At 33.9% G+C, this 25,587-nt stretch overlaps 1 long non-coding RNA gene across 1 annotated transcript; it reads left to right on the top strand.

The window, feature by feature from the left end:
- Positions 1-19,548: 19,548 nt before the first annotated feature.
- Positions 19,549-24,725, top strand: LOC135266455 (uncharacterized). Its single transcript, XR_010334494.1, has 3 exons — positions 19,549-20,166; positions 24,068-24,429; positions 24,541-24,725. It is a non-coding gene; the product is annotated as an uncharacterized LOC135266455 (long non-coding RNA).
- The last annotated feature ends 862 nt before the right edge of the window (positions 24,726-25,587 follow it).

Below are 25,587 nucleotides of genomic sequence, written 5' to 3'. Positions count from 1 at the left end.
AGCGACTTCACCCCCTCACAACGCCATACATGTTTGTGTTCGTATCATTCCACCCCTCGTCAAAATTAATATGACGTCAGGTGAAGGACGCTAATCTGTTAAATGTTATTCGTTACAATGTCGGTTCCTTTTGTATGCGAATAAAAGGCAAACGATTCAGGATTAGAAACAGGGGCCTAACCGCACGTAAAAGCTTAAACTGGCTCTATTCAGGGCAATTTATCTCTCTCGCAGGTAAAACCGAGAGCTTCCGGTGTGTTTGCTCAAACACTTCACCGGGCTTGGCGTTGAAAAGCGAATAACACGGACGGGACTAATAAAACGGTCAATTATGGCAATTTCAATTGGAACCGTTCAATATTGGCTGAAACGGGCAAATTGAAACTTGTGACTTGCCGTTTCGTTACAGTAATTATCCGTGTAAAAGTCCGTTGTGTGTTTTGATGACCATCATCGAGTCGTAGTAAATCTCCCGTTTCAACAATGGTATTTTACGCCTTGTCGGGCGCATTGTGCCGCTCGAGGATGCCTCTCACGTATCCTGGACCTGTACACGGAATTCCTGCGTCCGTCTTGAGCCCTGCATGCAGATGACAGATCAATAAAACGTCTATTTCGCCACTACAATGGTCCCAATCACTTGCATGCGGCGACATGGTGATGGATTAGATTTTGGTTAGGTTGTAGTTAATTGAAGCGAGCGATCCACGAATTGAAAAATTGCAAGTTTTTCTTCCAAGACTATTATAAATTTGTTTCCATCTATCCCTTTTGTCGTCGAGATCCCCTATATACTGTCCCACCCACCCCTATGGACTTCAATTTTGTGTTCGCGTGGATATGCATCGAGCAGGGGGAATTTCATTTTGTATCCTACATGTCTAGCCCTCCGCTCCTCTCGCGGGCCCATAAGAGGAATGAAATGGAAGTTCGATATCATCTCTACGCTGTTCCATCTTCGCGACACTCTTCCACACATGACATTCGCGACGCTGCTCCACGACATAAGCAATTTTCTAGCCTAATTGCCACAAGAACTAGGCGCAACGATTAACTAAATGATCAAACCCTAAATCTCAAACTACTACCTCCCACATATCGGAAAATTTTAAATACGAGACCAACATTTAAAAATTCCTCACAATATTTTGGAATTAATTTATTTTAGTTTTTACTTATTTGTTAATAAACGTTCCTGTTCATAGATCCATCATTTCGAGAACTAAAACTTAATTATTTATAGCTAAAAATCGAACAAATTGATATTTGCTGTGATCACACCTATTCAATAAATGGAGTGTTCAATGCTATAACGAAATAAATCTAATTTCAGTCATTTAGAGAAACATAGAAACGTATGCTATAAAATCTTGTCTTTGAAATGCAATAATTGATTTTCCAATAGACTGGTTTATTTAAAAATGTTATGGGTAACATCACCATAGCTTGCGGGTAGGAATGAGCTTCTTTCCTTTATTATTGATGGTATAATGACTAAAAATTCAGTTTTAAGTGTGTAAACAAATACTTAGTATTAGTGGCTGATTTCAAGTTTGGTCGCAATGTTGCGCTGATCGCAACGACATTGCTAGATTTGCGCCGTTGCTATAACAATTCCGATTTGCGCCGGTTGTAAGTCAACTTGAAATTAGGGCTTAAGCAAAGTTGCGCGGGTCGCAGTTGCATAGCAGCAACCCATAACATTGCTAGATTTGCGCCGTTGCCATAACAATACGGACTTGCGTTGCGTCGGTTGCAACTTAGCTTGAAATCAGCCCATTAGTCCATAAGAAGATAATATGTCAAAATACTACATTACGTCTACCATAACTTTGCAAAATTTATTTAAAATTGCGAGCCACTCGCAAACTGTCGCAAATTAAGGTATACTAAACAATTTTGTGAGTACATAAAAATTTGTGAATATTTATTCAGTGCAATAACGAGATAAGTCCATCAGTGGTTTTCTTTTCTACAAATTAATATTAAATGTAAAGTAATATAAAAAATTAAAAGTTAAATCTGATGGGTAAGTATTTCATTTTAATTGTTCTCCATAAACTTGAAGACAATATTTTTAAGAAGTGCTTTTTTTAAACAAAAACATTAAAATAGCGGTTTGTTCTGGCTCTTGGGTTTAAAGGTGTTTTCAAATAAAACAACAAAAAACAAGTTCGACGTTTATGAAATGATTGGGGATTTTTTTTGAAATGATTGGATGGGACACCGGACAAATAATGTAATTATTTTCAAATGCGGCACCAAAAAACTAAATGTTGTTGCAAATTAAATTAATAATCAGTTTGCCGCATGAGAAATAAACATAGCAAAAAACGAGTTCTTATTTTATTTTGTTTATTTTGACAATTTTGGCAAAATATTACGTTTCTGCGTAAATTGAAAAATGTTATTTTTGAGTTTCGACCTAATTGTCATTTTTCACCTTCTGAATGAAGTTTTGCTCAAAAACGAACGAGATCGAGTAAAATATCAGTTTTATTTTATTTTTGTGATTTTAAAGCGTGTTTTGACAAAACACCACCAATTTTGATTTATTTTGTAAATATTATTCGTTTTTTATGAACGCGTCATTTTTATTTTGGGTGACTGTACACGTTTCAGTATGTTATCTTTTCCCAAATTTTAAGCAAATTCAGGAGTTTTTTATTGAAAAATTACAAATAAAAAAGATGTTTTATTTGTTGAGCTCTATTACCTGTTAAAATTAAGACACGTATTTCTGATACACTCTGTATAATGTTTACGTCACTGTTAGAGACTACTGTAAACATTTCATTAATTTATGATCACTTCCTGAAAAAGTATAAAAAAATTAATGTTGCTATACGTGTATCTAATGTCCCGTTCGTTAGAAAGTTGTCTTCAGTAAGTAGACTTATTTGCATTAAAAATTATCTATTTTCAAATTTAAGAACTTAGAGAAAACCCTTAAAATTCTTTTATCAAGAATTCCCAAACCATAATTTATGTGGAAATAAAGTTTTTTTAAAAGAAGGAAAAAGGCAGTCACAGTGGATGGACAAAACTTTGACGGGTTAAGAATTAAAGAGTTTTTATTTGAAAAAAAAAATGAGATCCACGACTTAGTACTAACAAAATCAAAGAAATAAATTCTATACTGCATTCCCCCACTTCACGTTTTTTATTTTGACTTTTATTTATTTCTTTTTCAAACAAAATATTACATTGTTCTAAATAAGTAAATATGTTGTATAGTGTATGCTGTCTTTTAGTCATTAATTCATTATCTAAAACCCATACCATTCCAACATAAAACAGATTTGCAAAATATCAGCAAAATTCGGACGGTCGTAGCTTAAAACTCGTCTAATGGACTTATTTTATTATTGTAGATCAAAAGTGTCCGCAAATTTTTGCTCCACATTGTACTTTATGCAACGAGCAATAGACGAGTGTCCTAAAGAGTACAAATGTCTAACAGCCATTAAATGTGTGCGAACAATCAGACCGGTCATAATAAAAAATTAAATTTTTTAAATGTTAGACTACTGTCAAACGCTCTTAACAATCTAATAACTGCTGACGTGTTACGTTCCCATTGGTCACAAGTTGTCACGAGGTTGTCATAACGCCCTGTGATTGGTTACAAACTTGTATCGTAATGAATATCATGAAAGTACCAACTACAAACAATTAACGAACCATTTAAAGATGGTATGACAGTAAAAACAGTAATCTGGATAATGTGTGTGTGTAGATGTAAAAATGATTTGTTTAGCTCAAACAATAAATTCTTGCAACGAAAAGATTAATTTAGTGAATTCGCATTCATACGTTGGTTATGCAAAGACCAGCCATAAATTACTATTAATTGCCCTATCATGTTACCGTGTAAAACTTTATTAGAGGTTTGTAGAAACAAGCGCATAACAAAACGAAAGATAAAAATAATAACATTGACAAGTAATTTATATCTTGAAAGTTTAAAACAAATGCGTGTTCATTTGGCGTGTAAAACCTAAAATAAATGCAACAATATGGTAATTGTCAGTAAATAACCGTGTCGTGGGATCAGATAACGCGCGAATCTTTGTCCCGAACAAGCGAATTAAAATGTGATTTGGCGTCTGAATATGGGCAGAATTCGAGTCATGTCTTGACATCGGCCATGTGCATGTTTCAGCAACAAAACGACGTTTCAGGAGTGTCTGTCTTTCCGTCTTCGATTTAATAAAAAGAGTGTTCGTGTAGGGAACGGTAACGTCCGCGACGGTCTTTTCACATATGCGTTGTCGCAGTCGGAATTTGAATATCGAGCTCGCATGCAAGAGGTTATTTTCCCGTTTATGTGTTCATATCCGTTAGCTGCATTCAGTTATTGTCCTTGGCATATTACGTTTTACAGCCTCTCGCATTCTTCGCTCGCTTCATAAGAAGTAGACTATGGTAATTCACATAACCGCTCTCAAAATTGTCTACCTTGGCGTATTACCGACCGCCCGAGAACCGTATAAAGTCGCGTTTCGAAACAACCGTAAAAAAGTTTTATGCAAACTAGTTACTTCGGCGAGAAGGGCGGAAGAAGTGTCAAAGCGCCGCTTTACCACCGAATTCCTAGCATTTCTCATTCCGCCCTTGTTGCCAATCATGTGGGAAATATTAAAATATAATTCGGAGGAAGAAAAAACGGGGTGTTTGAGATGTTCGAAGAGCACGACCACAAAGATGCTAACAACCGGATTGCGAAGCCGCGTGCTTACTGACTGTAAAGATTAATAATGAGATTTTCGAAAGACGTGTGTGAGATGGGAATGATGAGGCTAACAAAGAACAAGACGTTACATTTTTACGCGAATTCGCCGAATTTACCTACGAACTAATAAAATACATTCGTTGCGTTAACGCTGAGAGACGTGACCCGAATGCCAACCCTCCAATTACCGCCCCAAAGCCCGAACTCCGCAATTAAAACAATCTCGTGAAACAAAGCAAAACTAGTTTAAATAAAATCGATTCACTAAGACGTAAATACAGCGACAAGGTAGCGTTCGTTTTGCAATTTTCCTTCCTTCAGGAATCGTTTGTTAGAGAGTGGGCGCTATTTCTGGTAGGTAGCCTTTTTTTCTCTCATCGGAATATCGAATGTGTGTGAGGCGCAGGAGTGAGCGTCTACAATCCAATTTAATATCGAAGAAGAGGTGATATACTGTATGTAGATTATTGTGAGTGACTACGTTGCATTTTCAGCTAGGAACGAAGGAGGGTCGAGGGTTAGATATAGCGAAGGGGAAATGTTCGCGCTCGAACGAAGTTAGTCGTCGACATGTAAAAAGCCCGCTTCAATTTGGACAATCGCATGTACTACTCGTTACGGACTGGCAGGAATCCGGAATTGCTATCGTTAGCGATACGGGATTAAGGAGCCAAGACTTGAATATACACCACTTCAAAATAACGCAAAAAAAAATACAAAAAAAAGCAAAGAGTTGGGGAACATTTATGCGAAAATAGCTCAAGTTGCATTTACTCTCTAAATCAAACTAACCACTTACTTTGAATAGGTTATTGAAACTTCTACAGATGAAATTTGGATTTACATATAAAAAAAACATTTTGTTGTTTAATTTTACTAAAATGTTTATAATTTAACACCGAAGAAAATAAAAAGATTCATAGTTTGCCATTTTGAAAAAAAAATTGTTATGAACACATCACTTGTACCTTTTACATCACTGACTGGCTTTTTTCCATTCTTACTTTGACGAAGAAAATTATTGTTTACCAGTGGACTGATTTGCTGTTTAGAATTATAACAGTCTTTAGTCCAATTAAAAAATTTAATAATTTTTTTTCTAAATTACTGTTAAAGTGTGTGATGGAACCACTTGCATCTTTTTTACTCAAATTTCCCACCAAAGAATCTATCAAGGCGCCACGCCATAAAAACTCTAGAATTAGTTGTACACATTTTTAATTCAATCAGAATTGCGTGGCATTATTTCTGGAATTACTGAAATTCTTCATGACATTACCCGAATCTAATTAGGTACTTGGAATAAAAATTACATAGAAGTTCTTAAAACTAACGGAATGCGTGGCATTATTTTTGGAATTTATGAAAATACTGAAATTTTGTATTTGTAAAATGCTGGATTTTTTCTGGAATTACCAAAATTCTTCATGACATTACCCGAAACTAATTAGGTACTTGGAATAGAAATTACATAGAATTTCTGAAAACTAATGGAATTAATTGAAAATTACAGGAATTATTTTTTAATTACAGAAATTAATTTGAAGTTACAAAAATTAATTTGAAATTATTGGCTTTATTAATCTACAATTGCTATGGACCACTGAACTTACTGGAATTTCGGTAGAATTTTTTTGGAATTGAATGTTACACTACACATTTTAAAAATCAACGCCCCCTCACCTTGTAACTGATAAGTTTATCAGTAAATAGTACCAACTAATTTTAAGCATTTCAAAAATGTCCTTAAAACCGAAAATTCCATTCCACTTGTGAAGTAAAACCAGTTTTAGAGTAGTAGTAGCATAATAAAACAACAATTATAATTAAAACAACTCAAGTTTTTCTGCTTTATTGTTATTATGTATTTTTTTAAGTTGGTATATTTCTGCCAAATGTGTCCTGTTCGGCTACAAATGCAGTCACACATTTCAACAATAAAACAATAAACAATAAAAGGTTTTTTAAGCTAAAATAGAAGATAAAATAATAGTTATTTACGAAATCAGTTATAAAACGACCGATTTTGTTTAACGAGCGGAATGTTTGCCAAAACGAGTGAGCGCGACAAACAAGTATTGTAAATTATGTAAGTTGATCAATAACAGGCTTTTATAACGTGTATTACGTATAAAAATTTTCCTAATTCCGTCGAAAATTAAAAATCTATTTCCGCAATTTTATAAAAAAGTAAACAAATCATTTAGTCTCCACTAATAATGAGTTATGAAACGAAATTCGTTACGTAACTAGTGCAATTGCAATTTTTGTGGTAAATAGTAGACAACTCTGGACTTTGATGCGAACTAACGAACAAGTTAGTTCAACTAAACGAAAAACTAAACAACTAAACGAAAAAAACTTGACAGTTTTTGCCATAGGTTGAAAACAAGATATTAACAAAAATATCTGATTACTTTTTGTTGTTAAACGTGTTCTCTTGTTAGAGATTAATTGCTAGTAATTGTTTACAATATTTTTGGAAAATGTACAATGTGTTTTAAAATGATTTTCATCTAGTCGTCTGTGAATTTCTCATGGTAAATTAGAAATGCCGCTTTTAGAACTAATGACAGGCACTTAGACACCGAATATTACAATTTCGAATTCGGAAATAAGCTTCGATAATAAAAATGTTTTCTTGCACAGTGTAACAATTTAGTAGCATTTTAACGAAATTTTTAAAATTAATTAATTGACAATTTGAATTTCACAAGTAACAGTTTTGACACATATTGACAGAATTTAATTAGGCAGAGCGGTACAATTATTTTACATGTAAACCAATTTCAATGTTAACTAGATGAGAATCATTTAAAATCACATTGTACTTTTTGAGTATTAGAGCGACACTGATTATAATCAATGATACCTTCACAGGTAGTTTGCTTAGTTTTTCTTATAAAAAATTCAACTGTTGTATAGTACCGTGGCATAAGCAATGTGAAATTATGGGTGTCACCCATGGTGCATGGTACAGCATCGTCGTCATCTCATTTCAACCGAGCATTCGATTTTCCTCGCGTCCTTTATATAGGTCACGGTCTAGTTTACACTTCCTCTCGCCTTAATTTTAAAATGGGAAACTCATCTCTTAAAAACACGAGGGAAAGTAGTCGAAGAGTCCGTAGTTGTAAGCGGAAGGACGGGGTGGTGAACCGGGGGCGTATGAATGAGCGCCGTGCCGCCTCATTCACTTAACGAACTTTGGTCTTCTCCATTAACCCTTCGGCTGCGTGCCAACCCCATCCACCGCAGTCAAGAACGTGTCTTATTTGCATAAAGGTGCGCCCGCGATTACCATCACAATTACCTCCAAACAGCGCCCCTTGGCCCCGAACACATGTATGCAAATCCAACGGATTTTTGCCACTCTTTCCCAATACACAGGGTGGCATTCCGAGGGCAAAATAAGCAACAATTTTTCGAACAAGGCGAACGCCTGGTATTGATGCGGGCTTGTGTTGCGGATGATCGGCAGCGACGCCCCCGCCGGAGCTGGTTGCCTAGGCGACGGCGGCGAGCCCCCGCCGCTCGTGGCCGCCCCCTGTCACATACGAGCACACATGCAGCCCCGCAAGGTCACGAACGGACGAATTAGTCGCGGGACGGACGCGTTCCGTTCGCCCGCGCTGCCGCTGCGGTGCCTAATGGCGCGTTCGCTGAGCGGCAATTTAGCAATAATACGCTTTTGGGGTAATTCGGCGATTAGAGAGGGCCATAGCTCACATATCACGTACATGCAAATTGCTTTCGGTTCACTTTACGCTCGGTTAAGTCGCTGCAATAACGGACGCTGCATTGCGACGAGACGCGAGCGATTCGCGACCGCCTGTTCGTGTAAACACCGAACACAACGAATGGATTAGCGCTAAATCATCACACGATTTAAGCCCGACGCGATAACCTTTGAATTATACACTACATTGTTTTCGAATTATTCAGGAACTGCGGCGGGGCGAAATACCAAATTCATTCACTTGAGACTTCGTCCCGCGCGGATTAACAACTACACTAGTTTTGTTTTGTACCAGTAGATGAAACCAATGTGTGTCGATAGAATAATTCACCCTAAGTCTGATACTGAAGTCGAAAAAAAATTAAGACGTCAAGTTTTTTAAATAATTATTATAAAATATCGACATTTGTCAATTTTCGCAATATCAAAAATGTCTTAGACTGCTTCTTTTCTACTATCAGGGACAGTTTCTCGTAATATAAATTAGTAGTACACAATTCATGAAATAAAAGCACCTAGAAAAATCCCACAATGAAAAATGCCCACCCAGAATAAAAGCCCAATCGTCAAAATGTCCATGAAAAAAGCTCACAGGGAAAAAACAATCTGTACTGTCGCGGATGAATTTATAATCGATAACTTGATTATTAAACAAAAATTGAAGAAATATTTTTTAATACCGTAAATAAATAATAAATATTGATCATACAGGATGTCCCAACTAAAATTTGCACTCCTTGGAATATCCAATCTCGTCTAAGTTTGAAAAAAATGCTGAAACAGGACAATTTTATTCTAAAAGTTTTTTCTGCAACCTTTTGGCGCCCAGAACTACTCTTCAAAAAATTTAAATAACAAGATGGGTCGAGTGACACATCATTTTCAAGCTGGTTTCATTGTCTATGCAATCATTTAATTTTGAAAAATTTATTGTCGAGAATCACGAAATTGATTTATGATTAATATTTTGAAAATTATTAATCTTGAACCCCTCGTTCAAATTTTGAATGATTATTGTCATAAACGGATTCAGAAATAATATTTGCGCTAATGTTGTAACAAACCCACCCCTCCAAAAAATTTAAATAGCAAATACTGTTTTTCTTTTCAATTTTAAACGATTTCTTTTAGAGAACATTGATTAGATTGCTGTAAAAAGAAATAAAAATTAGTTATAAAAAACAAATAATTTTAACTAATGTATTGGTAAAATGCCCACCCCCAATTTCCAAAAAATGGTACAATCGATTTTTAAAAACAGTAGTCCAGATTTCTGAGTCCATACCCAAAACTTCTCCAAAATCTAAGCAAGAATATTTCAGATTGACAATTTTGAAAATTTTAATGAGACTTAAACTTAAAAATTCTCAACAACAAAAATTTCAAAATTAAAAAAAAGTACATGGTTGCATAGACAATCAAAGCAACTTCAAAATGATGGGTCACTAGACCGTTCTTGTCGTTTAAATTTTTTGAAGAAGTAGCTCTGGCTCAAGATATAACTTCAATAACTTTGAAACTAAGATAAAATTGGGTTCCTCTTTAAACTAAAATTTACCTGTTTCAGCATTTTTCCACCCAAGTATACCAGAAACTACACAACATATCCTCCAAAAATAGGTAAAAAGCGATTTGAAGTCGTTAAAAGATTAAACTGTTTTTTTTTTAATTCTTATCACTTGTCAATTGCAAATTGACAGAAAATGTTATCTATAAAGTAAAGGACAAAAAAGAGTTGGATAACGAGAAGAAACTAGAGGGAAAACGTAATACCCATTTACATCAACACAGTTCATACTGAGTTTCTTTCTATGTAGGTTTTTTCATTTTTTTGTATGTGGGTTTTTTGGTAGGTGGGTATTTTTCTGGTAAAATTTTTTCATCTGAGTTTTTTTTCGGTGTGGATTTCTTTCCATATGAGTATTTTTCCACGTGGGCTATTTTCTTTGTGAGCGTTATTCCGTGTGAGCTTTATTCTGTATGGGTTTTTCTTGTGGGCATTTATGTTCATGGGCTTTTTTGTGATTTTTTTTCTCGTGTGGGCTTTTTCTGATCACCGTGGTAATCGACTAACATATTTTTATCCCGAAAACCTAAATACCTCTCTTCATAAGACTTTTTTTCATTCACCTGATGAAATTTTAAAGCAAATAATAGTACTTTATGTACCAAGAGCATAATAAAGATGTTTATATTCGAGGGCAACAATTAAAGTCGAGGGTCTGCGGCCCGAGATTTTAAGTTGCCCGAAATTTATAAAATCGAGTTATGCCCGGGGTGCATATAACATTTTATTTTCCACTTGGAATATGAAAATTAATTGATTTATTTGTGTCAGCATTAGTACAAATTAGCGGGCCTAATCATTATGCCCGATTATTATGCCCCTCATTAGTACAAATTAGCGGGCATAATTATTATGCCCGATTATTGTGCCCCTCGTTGGTACACATTAGCGAGCATAATTATTATGCCTGCTTATTATGCCCTAGGGCATAATGAATAAGTTTATATAAAGCGTATCACAGACGAAAAGAATCAATAATATAAAAGTAGAGAATAAAATATTTAACAATTTGTTAATCACGTCAATAACGAATGCCAAACACACCACAAAAAAAATAACTCAAAACTTTTGAAAAATTGAATGTGACTCAGCTTTATTTTTTTGCATTGATTAATGTCAATTTCTCTTATTGTAACCAGCAGCTATCGACTAACATACTTTTATCCCAAAAACCTTGGTATTTCTTTTTATAAGACTTTAAATCTTGATGGAAACGTTTACCATTTGATCACATTATTTTTCCAGTTTTTATTAAGATAATTTTACTACATACAAAAGAGAAGTTGTTTTGGGTTCGATCTACATTTACTTGACGATATTTTCAAGCAAATAAAATGTTTAGCAATTTATATATCACAAAAATAACGAATGCCAAACTAGACACCAGAAAAAAAATTGAAGCTTTTGGTGATTATATTAAAAAAACTAGACGTGATAGATAACTGTGACATATATTTATAAACAGAACACAAAAGCGATACTAATTTTCTCTTGGTAATTTTTTTTATAAAGTAGTGTTATTTGTACAAAAAATAGCTACTTATTGTATTAAAATCGTATATTTTAGTCGGTTGAAAGTTTGCCGTTGTGAAAGGTCACATCCGCCGCATGGCCCTGGTGCCATAAATCGGTGCTAAAAATTGGTATGCATGCGTGATTTTGAATGAGTGTCCGTAAGCAAATTCGCCCGTTTCTTGATTTATGTGCCTTTAACCCTTATAAAAAGTGTGTAATGTGTAATGATACAAAAAGCGCGAATCCGGCATACAGACTATATGAAGGGTTTAATGACATGAAGGGGTTAGGAAAACGACATGAAATTGAGGGGAACGGTTATTTATTAGGGGTGATGGAAGGAATCCGTGAAGTGCTCTCGACGGACAAAGGTGCGATAGTACTACGAAAACACGATTTAATGACGAACTTGTTCCGACACCGGGCCCGTCATACGGAAGCTCGGACTGCAGGTGCCACGATATTACACAACAACAGCTTTATTTTTTTACGAGGAGACGGGCTTGGAAAAATGACCGACTTGATGGCTTCCGTTGCATAAAAGGGCCCATTGTCGACAGCCACCGTGAAATGACTTGGACGAGAAAATAAACAAAAGTGACAAATTTGACCAATCCATCAACTACAACCTTTTTAACGGCTGCTCCACTAAGAACTCAGTCGTCCAAACTTGGTCAATTTTCAGAAACGTTTGAGATTATTCGAAAACACGGTGAATTCTAAGAATTTGTAATAGGATTTTTAAATGTAATTTTGAAATTGGAATTTGGAAAATGAGGAAGAAGTGTTTATAAAATATATTAAGTACAGCCTACAAAATAATTCGAAAGAAGAATCCAGAGAAAAAATAAACGAATCTGAAGATGACGGATGATCTAAAGGAGAGTCCAGATTTCAGATCTACAGACATCAAAAAATAGTCTTTTAAAAATCCTAGAGGAGAGTACAGAAATAATACTAAAGAATAAGAAAAAAGAAAATAAAAAAATAAAAAATTCTACAAAACAGATCTACAAAAAAATGAAAAGATGCAGAGCTGAATCTAATAGAGAATTTGAAGAATTAAAAAGTGTGTATCAAAGAATTTTCAGCAAGATAATTCCAAAGAAGAATTTAGAGAAATTTTTTTACACTTATAGATTTTGAGAAAAATTTTGAAAAGAAAGTGCAGGGTAAAATATCTAATAGAGAATTTGAAGAATGTTTTGTGTAATAAACAAAATAGTGTACTACTAACAGTTTCCCTTTTAACTTTTTTATGTTTCTAATATTGATTTGTGCAAAATTATGGTAATTTTGTTTTTTATGCGTTCTTATAATTTTTTTGATACATATGTATTCGCATGTTATTTGGACGTGTTATTATGGAATAATAATGTTGCTGTGTTCTCGTCTTTTTTTGCTGACGTTATAAAAAAATAATAAATAAAAACCCTGAACTGAAAACATCCTTTTAATAAAAATAATTTTTAATAAAAATTTATTAATAAAATTACTACGAAATAATAATCCAGGTGCTAACGTAATATAAAAACTTAAATTTTACACATTCATTAAAATAACACTTTACACTCTCAGATCATCAAGATTATCAAGAGATTATCAAAAGATTATCAAGACTTTTCGAAGCGAGAATTCTCAGAAAATTTGACTGCTATTTTTTTCCCCTAATTTTGTAAACAATTATTGGAAGTGAATAGGCGTAGTTTGGCATAAAATTCAAAATTTGACTTTCTGGTCAAAAATATTTTTTTATTTTTGTCTTCGTAAGTAAAAATTTACCAAAGAACAAGAAAGATGTACAGTCAGGTGCACAAAAAAATCAAATTGCTTCAATTTGGTCACATGATCAGTTAACCACGTATTTAATGGCAGATTAAATTAATGACGCTTTTATAAACCGACCCTAAATTTTGGTATTTAATTAGAAATCGCGATTTTCTTAGATGCGCAATAAGGACGCCGTACCTAACTAGGAATGAAAGGTACTAAAAACATTCAAGTACAAAAGACAAATTAACAATTTTGTAGAAAAATAGTACCTATAACTTAGTTACAGTGACATCTCCAAAAAGCGGACACTGACAGTGACGCGTTTTTTGTCCGTTTAATAGAGGTGTCTTCTTAAGAAAAATAATGGTCACAAACTAAATTAATTTATTAAAGAGTTAGTAACGTTACACTATTTTGTTCAAAAACAATGTTTACCAACCCTTTCTTAATTTTTTTAAATTTGTTACTTTTTGTTCATCAATATTTACAGATTGTATTAAAAATTTATGTAGTGCCAAATTTAAACTATCCTAGCCACCCTTCAGGTGCCCTAAGTTTATTTTTTATCTTGGCAACCTCTTAAACTTTTTCATTAGTCAGTCGTCAAAAAAACTTCGCTTTTCATCACAAACGTTTCCAGTTCCATGCCATTTAGTCACCAATTCATATTTATTTTGAACTTAATGGCTTTTCCTATTTTGTAATTTTCGTACACTCGGTTTGTTTTAGGCCGGAAAAAATACAAAATAAAACAAATGCTTTTTTAGTTTTATTTTCTACATAAAAAATGTAATTATGTAATTATTACCATACGACCTACTGCATATAAACACTAGTGCAATAATATCACACATAACTTTAACTTCTTCTGAGGTTTGAATTTGAATCAGTTTAACAATGAAACAAAATGTGTACCAGATAATGTGATCCCCTAAATTTTCTGCCGATTTGTTATAATAATAACTGAATAACACACGAGAAAATTTGTTTTCATTGATCTGAATTTTATTGTCCGCGTCCGTTTATTGGAGAGTCCGCTTAAAAGAAAAACTATACCATTAAAATACGTTAGCTCAAACAAAAATGTCCGTTTGTCAAAGGCGTCCGCTTATAGGAAGTGTGCGTTAAGGAACGTTTCACTGTACTTTTGTAAAAAAAGTAAATACATAATAAAAAATTAAATTCAAACAAGACTCAGAGCCGGTTTCACAAACTTTGGTTATGTCAAATGAACAGTTAAAAACTTACCAAATCTAATTTTTATTGGTGAGACCAGACCTGAGTACCTAAATAATTAACTGTTGGTGATTATTAATATAGTGACCTGACCTGACCTGACCTAACTTGAACTGACCTGAGTACCTAAATAAGGATTAACTGTTGCTGTTTATTAATATAATGTCATCTTATTTAATTAATTAGCAATTTTAATTTTTGTTTAGTTTTAGAAATTTCCCGAGAAAAAAATAAAATGTTGAGACAGGCTGGATAGTTGTCGGTTTTATGTATTTTGTGCAATTAAACTTTAGTTTATGGCATCGGGCGTATTGTTCGCATGTAAACCCCCAATCTCTCCATCCATCTCGCCCCACATTCGTTATCTGCCCGCCCCCAAACTTCCTCTTCAATTATGCAATTATTTCGCACCTTACGGCGTCGCGTAATCGCTCCCATCAAGACGTTTTAATTTGGAAGCTGATTCTGCTGCGGGCCTCGTCGCCGTTAATGAGATGCAGCAACCCTTCCCTCGTGCCTGTGTACCTACCTCAGGGGTCGCAAATCTCTTACACACATAATAAACACAAACCTCCTTTTGTGTGCGCAATAATAAAACACATTTTTCTTTTCCACTAGAGCATGGTTTATATCATATTTTTTGCAGTGCGTTAAAAGGGTCTGAAGATTCTATACGGGGTTAAATTATGCTTTTTTAGGGTCCGGACGGATACATCGGCCATTATCATGCATATGTGGAGCGGCTCACCGGATTATAATTTATACAGTATGCAGATGTGCCTCCGAATTTTTAATTTCGGGGGTAATCAACCCCCTCTCCGGTCTTCGAGGCCACTCCCTGAAGGGGTTAGCGCTCGGGAGCGATCAGTGGTCTTGCAGACGCACCGAAGACAACGAGGATCTGCAGGTTAGTGTGCTTCTAATTTCTTCAATTAATTGATTGCATGGTGCGTGAGAGGATTAATTGGGTGAATCATCGCGCAGCGCGGCGGCGGTGCGGTTTTAATTAAATAATAAAATTGTTGTTTTTTTCCTTGGGTGTAGTGAAGGCTTGACAGGTAATTTGGTCAATTTGCATGTTGGCCTCGAGGTGCAGATGTTCGACTAATGACGTTCGATGTTTTAAATGCGGCTGTAATTGCAGGATGGTGTTCAACACGCATTGTGCAAGTTTATGCAAATGGGGCAGAAGCCGCGGATCGATTTTAATTAGCGATTTGTACAAAGGAATTCCGTTTTGCGGCTTCAAACACCAACATCATTTGCAACCGAAATTTTGATTAATAACAAACTCGTGTTTTCTAAACTGCAAATAAGTAAATCCGAGTCACAGTTAAGCCCATTTAATTTTTTAACTATACAGCGTGCTCAAAAACTGGCGCACCAACTCAATGGTGTGTGGTAGAGAACTGGTTACATATAATGGTAAAAATAGTAAAAAAATTCTTTGTATTAAAGTTATTGATAAATAACGTATTTTAGATAAATGATATGTGGCAACGTTGTCAAACAGTCATGATCGCAATAGAATTTGAGCAACAATAAAAATAAATTATTTTTGAAACGATTTCCTAGGAAATAATTCCCAGTGCTGTCACATCTACACAATGTGATTTTTTGGATGAATTCTATTTTTTTTTAATTTAAAAACTGCTAAAATCTGATAGTAAATTTAAAAATAATTATTCATCGTTTTGTTACGGAATGATTACCTGGTATGAAACATAAAAACATAAAAAAATATTGAAAACTAAAGAAGTTAACACAATAAGTTTGTAGCTCCAGATTTTTTAAAATATGACTTTAGGAATTTTTTTAACATTTTTCCCGTGATCTACACGTGCTTCTCAACAACGTACCACTGAGTTGGTGCGCCAGTTTTTGAGCATCCTGTATTTATGTTTTTATTTTTAATTTCATCTCTAGAAAAATAAATAAAAATCTATTTCGAAATGTAGACGGTGCCCAACAGTAATTTTATTGCTTTTATTAAAGTCACATTAGTATAAAACTATAAAAACGAACTTATACTTTAAATATGTTGTACATTGTTTTCACTATATGTTAATATTTTTTTTGAAAATATATTGACAGTTAAAAATTTCATTACTAACGTCTATTATTAATGAGGTTAAACAGTATTTTATAAACTGAAGACAATTATGGCTTCGTTCCTCATCAGAAAATTTAAAAACTGGACTAGGTACAGTGGAACTTGGTTATAACGAACCCAGCTTTTAACAAATGGCCGAATGTAACAAACTAATTTGAAAGTCCCGTTTTAAAGTCATATTTGGTAATATCGCTTAGAACGACGCTTTTCTCGTCCAGTATTTAGACAAAAAAGTAGTCTACTCGGTTATCACCATAACGAACACACCTGAACTTTTGTTATGTTCTAGAAAAAGTAAACATTTCCAATACATTTAAAAAATGTAAACAGCTAATTTTAACATTATATATATATATATATATATATATATATATATATATATATATAATAACTATATAAAACATTAATTAAAATTATTAAAATTAATATAAAATAAATTAATATTTTAATCCCTGTATCGGCTGTATCTGCTTTAAACTTTATTAAAACTCATTCAACTTGAAAATTACTCAATAAGCATGACGTTCATTTATAACTAACAAATTCTGAGGTTTCTTGGGTGTTCGTTGTAAACGAATTCCACTGTAATTATTAACATCAAATCTAAGTTTACCTATAGATTCTTATGGTCAGTTTACAGAAAGGTAATTAATAAAGACAAATTTCTTGAGACTCGATAATAAATATAAATTGTATTCTACAATGTGTTTTTACATGATTCTCATCTAGTTAACTTGGAAACTTAGAAAAAAAATTGTGCCGCTCTGCTCAAATTAATTCTCTGTCAATAAATGTCAAAACTGTCAGTTCTGAAATTTACAAATTATCAATTAATTAATTTTAAAAATTTTGTTAAAATGCACTGAATTGACACTTTTATTGTCGAAGCTTATTTCTAAATTGGAGACTTAAGAAGCCTATCATTAACTGTATAAAACGGCATTTCTGATTTTACATGGGAAATTCACAGACGACTAGATGAGAAGCATTTAAAAACACATGTTAATATGTTGATATGTTTTAAACATCTTAAAATTGTGATTAAACTACTTAATGCAAAACAATACTGCTTCATGTTTTAAGTTTTAGCGATTAGTCTAATTTTAATGTAGATACTATTGTGTAAGTTTATTACCAAATTTTTCTACAACTTATTTTCATGTTTTTAACTTACTAAAAATTGAGACCCTAGAGTACGTAATTTTTTATTAATAATTACACTAATTCCATCTAATTTGCTACTAACTTTGCATTGACATACGTCAATTTAATCACCCATTAAAGTTTGACTGCAATTAAATATTTAGTAAACCGGCCCCATTACTTAAATTATACTAAATTACTTATAATAAAGTATAAATCTTAGATTACTTCTCTAGTTTGTCTTATAATCAATCTTTTTAAAAATAGATTGAAATCAGAGATTTTTATACTGTGTTTATTAATTAATTAATAAGTTAATATATATATATATATCCCAATTATATTGTTATGTAGTCTTACAAAATATTTTTTTATCATTTTCACCATGAACTTTTTCTTCGTTCTTCTTCTTCTTAGTAAAGTGCGCCACAATTAAGGTAGATCTCAATTTGGTTTACCAAAACCTATTCTTTTGTGTACAGGTATTACGTCTTTGTAAGATAAAATTGTATTTGTACAACTTACTAATTTCATACAATTTCAAAAAAGTTTCACCAATAAAGATGACTTAATAATTACGGAACGAAATAATTTAAATTTGATTTTATTGCAAGTTTAAAATGCGTCTCTAAAATAAAAAAAAGAATTAAACCTTCTGTGTCAAACAAATTATGTTTTAATAAACAGACAAAACGTAAAAAATAAATAATTTTTTGTCCTAATAATGGTTTATTTAAATTTTGAAGCAGTATTTTTTTATTGTTCTATTTTTCAAACACATCGCTGTTTTTACAAAATTTTGCTAATAAAATGCAAAAATGAAACAATACTTAAATAAAATCAAAGTAAAAGTTAAATAAATTTCGATCTCGTAAGTTTTGCTTAAAATGACAATAATAGAAGTCCAAGTTAACTTTGGTGTTAAATGATGAAGAGCAAAACTTTTGCAACTAACTTTAATATTTTCACTTTCAATTTCCTTTACTACTCGTATTTATTGAAATCGGTTTTCTAGTGGAATTTTTATAACTACTGAAATAATAAATTTATAATTATTTCCCACAAATAAAACCAAACTCAAACATTAATCCGTGTTTGAATAAAAGTAATGGCACACGGAATTTTTTGCAAAACCATCAGTTTAATCGTCAATCAAGTATGATCGAAGTTTCCGATTTAGTAAAAAATGCAACCAGTTGCCAGTCGATTGTAAACTCGACGTCCAATCACGTAATTAATCCCCCTTTAATAAACGTAATCCGGCAAATAAACCGCGTTTAAAAACCGAATGAGTCTTTTACTACAATTCGTAAAAACCCCAGCGTCCGCTAATTCATCTCGCGATAAGCATCGCGAAAGCGTCTCGACCGGAATGAAAGCGAGAAGACATTCCGGAGCTTATTAGCCGTCGCGACGCTTCTCTCTGATTGGTCGTTAGGCCCGAGTGATTAGTACGCGTCTGGCGGCGTCGTCCCTGACCCGCACAACGGCGTCCAACTTGCACCGGCAATTAACGACGCCCCCGCCCCGCCAAAAAAATTCGCAAACTCCTACCTTGAGATGCGGCGCCGCCGTCCACTGCACCTGTCCACCCTCGCGTCGTGGCGTCGAATGCGAGCGTCGCGACGCTCACACGCGCTAAAACTGATCAAGGCGCCCAAAGACGTCCGTCTCGTTCTTCGGCGTCGCGGATGCCGTCGGTTGGACGAGGAGCGTCTCAAAGGGCCTCGGCGTCGCGACGCGCATGCCCAAAATGGCCGACTGCGACGTCACCCTTCGACACTCATTTCGCGCTAAGTTTTTACGGTAATTAGAGCGGTAATTACAGTGTGGCGATTTCGCGATCTTTCCGGACCAAAGTCGAAAAATTCAAAGAAGCGATTTTGCGCGGTTTGAGTAAACAAAGTGACGAGTGTTTGGCCGAACAATGGGGCAATTTCCTCCAAAATGTCCACTCTAATGGATTGGGGCGGGAAAGCGGGGCCCATTATGGAAATAATTAGTAAATTTTATTTAATTTCGACAATCGATACGTGGTTTGTGAGTTTTTGTCACGAGGATAATAGATTGCGTTAGCTTATTAATGTTTTGAGGCGAGAAAGAGCCGACAATACGGGAAATTAAATTAATGTTCGATTGATAAGGTCCTAGACGGGCGATACAATAAAACTTTATTCAAAATTTAACGATTTTTACACATTTTTTGTTACCGGAATAAAAATTAAATTAATCAACGTCTCTACAACACAAAAGTTTATTTTCATGCTCTAATTTATGGTGTCACAGGATCAATTTTAATTTATAGTGATTGTTAGTTCCGATTTTATGGCATTATTTCAAATTAGGTGAATGATTCTATTAAATTTATTCATTTTTAATTCAATTTAGCCAATTCGAAACAATGATTACTTATATTAAATATTGACAAATTATTAAACAAAGGTAGATACCTACATTCTGCTTTCATATTATGATTTTTTTAGGAAAACAGCCATTCCATTTTAACGGACGGGACACTTTGCACAAAGTTCTAGATTTTATTTTTTTATTTTTATCAGTTTTCACAGTATCAGAAGAAGTTATTTTTTTATAGGAACTTAGTACCAGTCAAATTGTTTGTAACCTACAAATAACGCCGGACAGTTGACGGACGGGACAGAAAAAAACCTCACATTTTCATCGTTCAAAAATCCTTATAAAATTCTTTGAATTCAAAAGGCACTTATTCTAATAATTATTTTTAAAGTTAAAGGTGCAACTTGTTGAAACTTTTGAAAGCACAAAACCGAAGAAATATGTAATGTGAAACGACTTATGAGTAATTAACTTTTTGTTTACATATGACGGACGGGACAAAAAAAATATGAATGGAAATAACTCTCAAAACTATTCAGGCAGGTTTTAATTATTAGAAACTTAAAAAAAATACAACAACGGACGAGCTATCAAAATTTACGAAGACAAAAATATTACTAATAACTTTACTTACCGATTTCCATTTTCTAGGCTACCAGAAAATAGAAAAACACTCTTCAATTTAATTGATTATTTATCCCGTTTTAAAAAGACAATTTTTTATTTTATATAACAATCGTTTTTTTGTTTATACATGACGGACGGGACAAACATAAAAATCTTGTGTACAAAAACTAAAACATTATCCAGGCAAATTTTAATTACTAAAGAATTTAACAACATCAAAATTTGACAGTGGAAATTAAAAATTCTGGGTCTTGTTTAAAACGACGTAAAAAATAAGAGCATGTATATGTTTGCAATAACGGACGGGACAGAAAAATTTACGAATATATAAAAGTAATATTACTAATCAATTTACTTACTGATTTCCATTTTCTAAACAATCAGAAACTAGGAAAATAGTTTTCAAAAAATATTCAACAGTTCTAGTACGTCAGTAAGAATTTCATGTTTTCGCCTACAAAGCTATATACGTAAATTTTAGAATCCAATGAATTACTTCAATTTAAATGATTATCCCCTCCCATTTTAAATCCAAAACAAAAAAATCTTTTGGCGCAAAATATAGATAAAACAACATGTATAAACCGAATAGTGTATTTTAAAAGAAATTTTACACACTTTCTGTTAACTTTCATAAAAACCATTCTGGTGGAATTGACTAACCTGTTACCATGACAACACATAAAAGTTAATGCCAAGAGTACTCAATTTCCACCACAATGGTTTTTATGAAAGTGAACCAAATGTACTAAAATTATTTTGAAAATTTTGGTGTCAGGTTGAATCATTACTCATAAAATGGCTGAAAAATTCTGTACCCGGAACCCGGAACCGTTACCCGGAGCGACCATTCGTGTGATAATTTAAAGCCAATTCCATTTCTTATTTTTTATAGTGAAAAGCCAAAATTGTTCGTAATTTTGACATCCTTGCACTTTTCAAACGCCGATTAACGATGAAATTTTTAGTTATTGCAAAAGTAATCACGTCATTAAAATGTATCTGCTATGATAGGTTTAAATCGATAATTTGGATATGCCCACAAACATCTACCTCTCGACCTAATTTTGTCAACTGAGGCAAAACTTCGATAAAACTGAAATACTTTGTTTAACATTGAAATAATAAAATTATTTGAGTTTTCAAAGATTTGAATCGATTTTTTACCAGCATGACAAAATAATTTTTTTGTCTATTATGTTTGATGTAATAGTGTTTCATGCACGAGACGAAGCCGAGTGTTTAACGAATTCGACTTAATAAATACCATATGCGGGTGAGATATACACTATTTTTTCTACTGTCCGACCGGTCATAATAAAAGAAAGTTGTTTTCTTTTCAATATTTTTTCATATTGTTTTTTAGTTATTCATAAACTTGTAACTTGTAATGAATATCATTAAAATAGAGAGCACAAACATTATTTAACGAATTTAAAGTGTGAGAGTAAAAAAACCTTTATTTAATAATTAATAAATAATTATGATTGCTGGTACAACTGCTGATAAAACTGGGCCAGTAATTTTCTCGCTGTGAATGGATTTGACGAAATTGGGTCAAACTAATTTCCACCCTTTGTGGCCTTTGCTTTGTTCTGGTTCGGTGTCCGAGTCCACGCCGTCTGGGCAGGTTGGCCAACTGTCGCTTCCCAAACCCGAACATAAATCACATTGTCTAGAGAGGGTTGCCGGAACAGGAACCGTCGTATTCAAATTATCCACAACAGTTGTGGACTAGACCCTAAGACATCCTTTAAAGAAGGAAAAAAATCCCATTTTTTATCATCTCGCGCATAATTGAAATTACTAGGGCCTTTGTGTCGGGAGCCCTTCACTTTCGTTCCCCAACAAAAGCCTCAGAAACCTACCTGAGGAAGAAGGGTTGTGAGACACTTAGACGCAAGGTAGACCATATGCAAAGGAGTCAGCAGGTAGCGTGGAGACAACATCTGCATACGGAAGGGTCGGGTTACGGGGCCCAAGGGGCGCGATGTGAGAATTCTTTGGGACAGGTAACGAACGGATTGTGAAAAATGATAAATTATTATTTGAATGGGGCCCACAGTCGCGACCTTATTTAAATATAATTCAGAAACTGTCAAACGACCCTCGGAAAAAAATTTGCATGCCGGGACTGAATAGAGAGTACCTGGAACCGGCCGTTACACGTTCACACGAAAGGGTTAAGGGATGCAAACCAGACCAGTTAACTAGATCATTCAAAGACTAATCGCAAAAAATTAATCACACAATTCGGAAATAAAATTAACTAGACGCCCTCTGGTGATGACTTTTGAACTATGTCGAAAACAGTAACGAAATTTTCGTAATTCCACATTTAATTGACATCTAATAAATTGTTTAACAATTCTGCGTGTATAGTGTTAATTGGTTACATTGGAGAGAATCATTTTAAAAGTACGTGGTGGTAAATACTAGCTTTGACTTCGATTCTGCGGTTTTTCGTAGTATAAAGTGTTTGTTGATGGGATTTGAAAGTGGATAAAAAGTGAAATAGATTTAAATTTTCATTACAAAGTGTTATCAAACAGTTGTCTAATTAAAGATTATAAGTAATGGATCACAGCGAACACAAAGTTGGGCTCAAGAAACCAATAAATTAGTGAAGTTTGTGAATTTTAGGTTAGAATTTTTCCACTGATAAAATCATGAAATACTTTGATAAATCAACAAAACTACAAATAAGATTAACAACTGCTAATACGCTTAAACGTAAATTATGCCAAAAGGTAGGCTTTTCAATGTCTTTGTAATAATTTTCCAATAAAGAAAGTGAACTAAACAGTTATTCGTTATTCGTGTTTTCCTCGTCATCTCTAATTTGTCAACATTCGTTTCTTGCTCCAAAGATACAATAGTCATTCCGCATTGGCAATGTAATAATTGTGAAGCCTCAAAATTCGTACAACGCTCAAAATATCCGAATAAACATTTTCCCCCCATTTATGGTTACTGTTTTCGACCTTTACTTCCGAATTATTAACAAAATCCTTAATGATTCTGTCAAAAAGTTGAAAAATGATGACATTCGGCCTAAAACGTTTATTTCGGTTTTATGGCCGGCCCTTATCTCGCCGCCTATCTATCCAATTTGTTCCATAGAACATATTTACGAGCGTCACCTTCCACAAACAAACAATAATTAGTATCTAGCACTCGTAAAAATCGTCGTTATAGGGGCACATCTGCCGTCGTAACAATTAAAACATCGCTCCTCTACTAATTTTTAATTTTTCATTGCAGGTCTGTTAAGCACCACAAACCACCGTCACCATGGTTTTAATTTCCCCCTCACGCCCCCCGTTATCAATGCAAATCGCGACCGTTTATCAAAAATAATTTATTCATTACATCCATCCGATCAGATTAGATCGCACAAAGTGTGTCCTGATGGGTTACATAAAAATTACCATTTCTTCCGGTTGATGGACTGAAATACCGATGAACCGGAAGCGATCCGACTTGACGTTTCCAATCAAACTCTCTACCTGCCTGCGGTGATTGGGGATGGTATTTTTTCAACTCGGGGCTCTTTTCACCCAGAGTGATGCTGGCCGCTTTCGCTCTTACTTTCGATAAATACCATTTATTGGGTCGTTTAGCAGGTAAGTGGCGATCAATTCAATGACAATCATTTTCGAACGGAGATTATCGCCGATCATCAATCGGATACGGACCTGATCGAGCAATAAAAACGTCTAATGGGTTTGTTTAAGGGGCTATAAAATCAAGTGGGCTCTTGGTAACGAATCATTTAATAAGGATTTCAACGATGACAGGTTGGCGGACTTGGCTGTGATCGATCGGCGTTAAAACAAAGACTTCTAATTCATTTATTCAAAAAAATTGTAAAAAAATCCTAAGCCTCAAGTTATAGGTAAGTATATTGTTGGCCAGATTAAAAACAATAAAAACTACCATTTGTGCCTGATGTTTTATTTATACCTTCCCTTTCACTTTGAACCATGATTCACACAAGCAAATTACATTTTCACCAGAAAATGTATCAATAGAAAAATTCAAATTAGTAAATAGAAAAAATTGGAAAAAAAGAATAAAATATTATGTTTTCATTTGGATAAGGTCCAGCTGTAAAGTTATTAGGTTGGTACAGTCACAGTCAGAAAGAATGACTCCCTTAAAACCGCAGCCACTAATCTCTTCGATATGATTCAGTTTGTTAAAATTTATGACCTAAAAGATTTTGTCGGACTTTTGCGCTATGACCCAGTTGGTAGAGGTGCCATTCTTTTTGATCGTGACTGTATGCCGTGTCTGTTTAGGACACCGGTTGGCAGTACTAATTTATTTTCAAAATTTGACACTTGACACAAGCGCATCAGTAAGAAACTAACTGAACTGAACTGGTTATTTTTTATTAAAACATCCTGTTTTTGAACCAGTTTCATAACTTCACAAATTCAATTTAAGTGAATAATTAACAGATTTTAAACACTTCTAACCTAGTTTTGTATTCACTGTCAATTCTGACAAATTTCTCACTAGAAAACAATGGCGCTCATTTTAACACCGACTTACAAGGACCGAATATAAAGGATTAACACTATGACATGGTTTTTAAGTAAGTGAACTGATTTTATCCATTTAGATATTATTTAAAACAAAATTGTAAGTATAAAAACAGTTTGTTACAAAAAAGGCCTCTTTCTTGTCGGTATTTAAAAAAAATAAGTAGATACCTAGGACATTAGAAATATTTCTCTGCTCAGTACTACTACTACTTCTACTGATTATAGAAAGCA

Source organism: Tribolium castaneum, chromosome 1, assembly GCF_031307605.1.
Source record: "Tribolium castaneum strain GA2 chromosome 1, icTriCast1.1, whole genome shotgun sequence".
In the NCBI taxonomy this organism is placed as follows: Eukaryota; Metazoa; Arthropoda; class Insecta; order Coleoptera; family Tenebrionidae; genus Tribolium; species Tribolium castaneum.
This window is presented reverse-complemented; position numbering and strand designations above follow the sequence as displayed.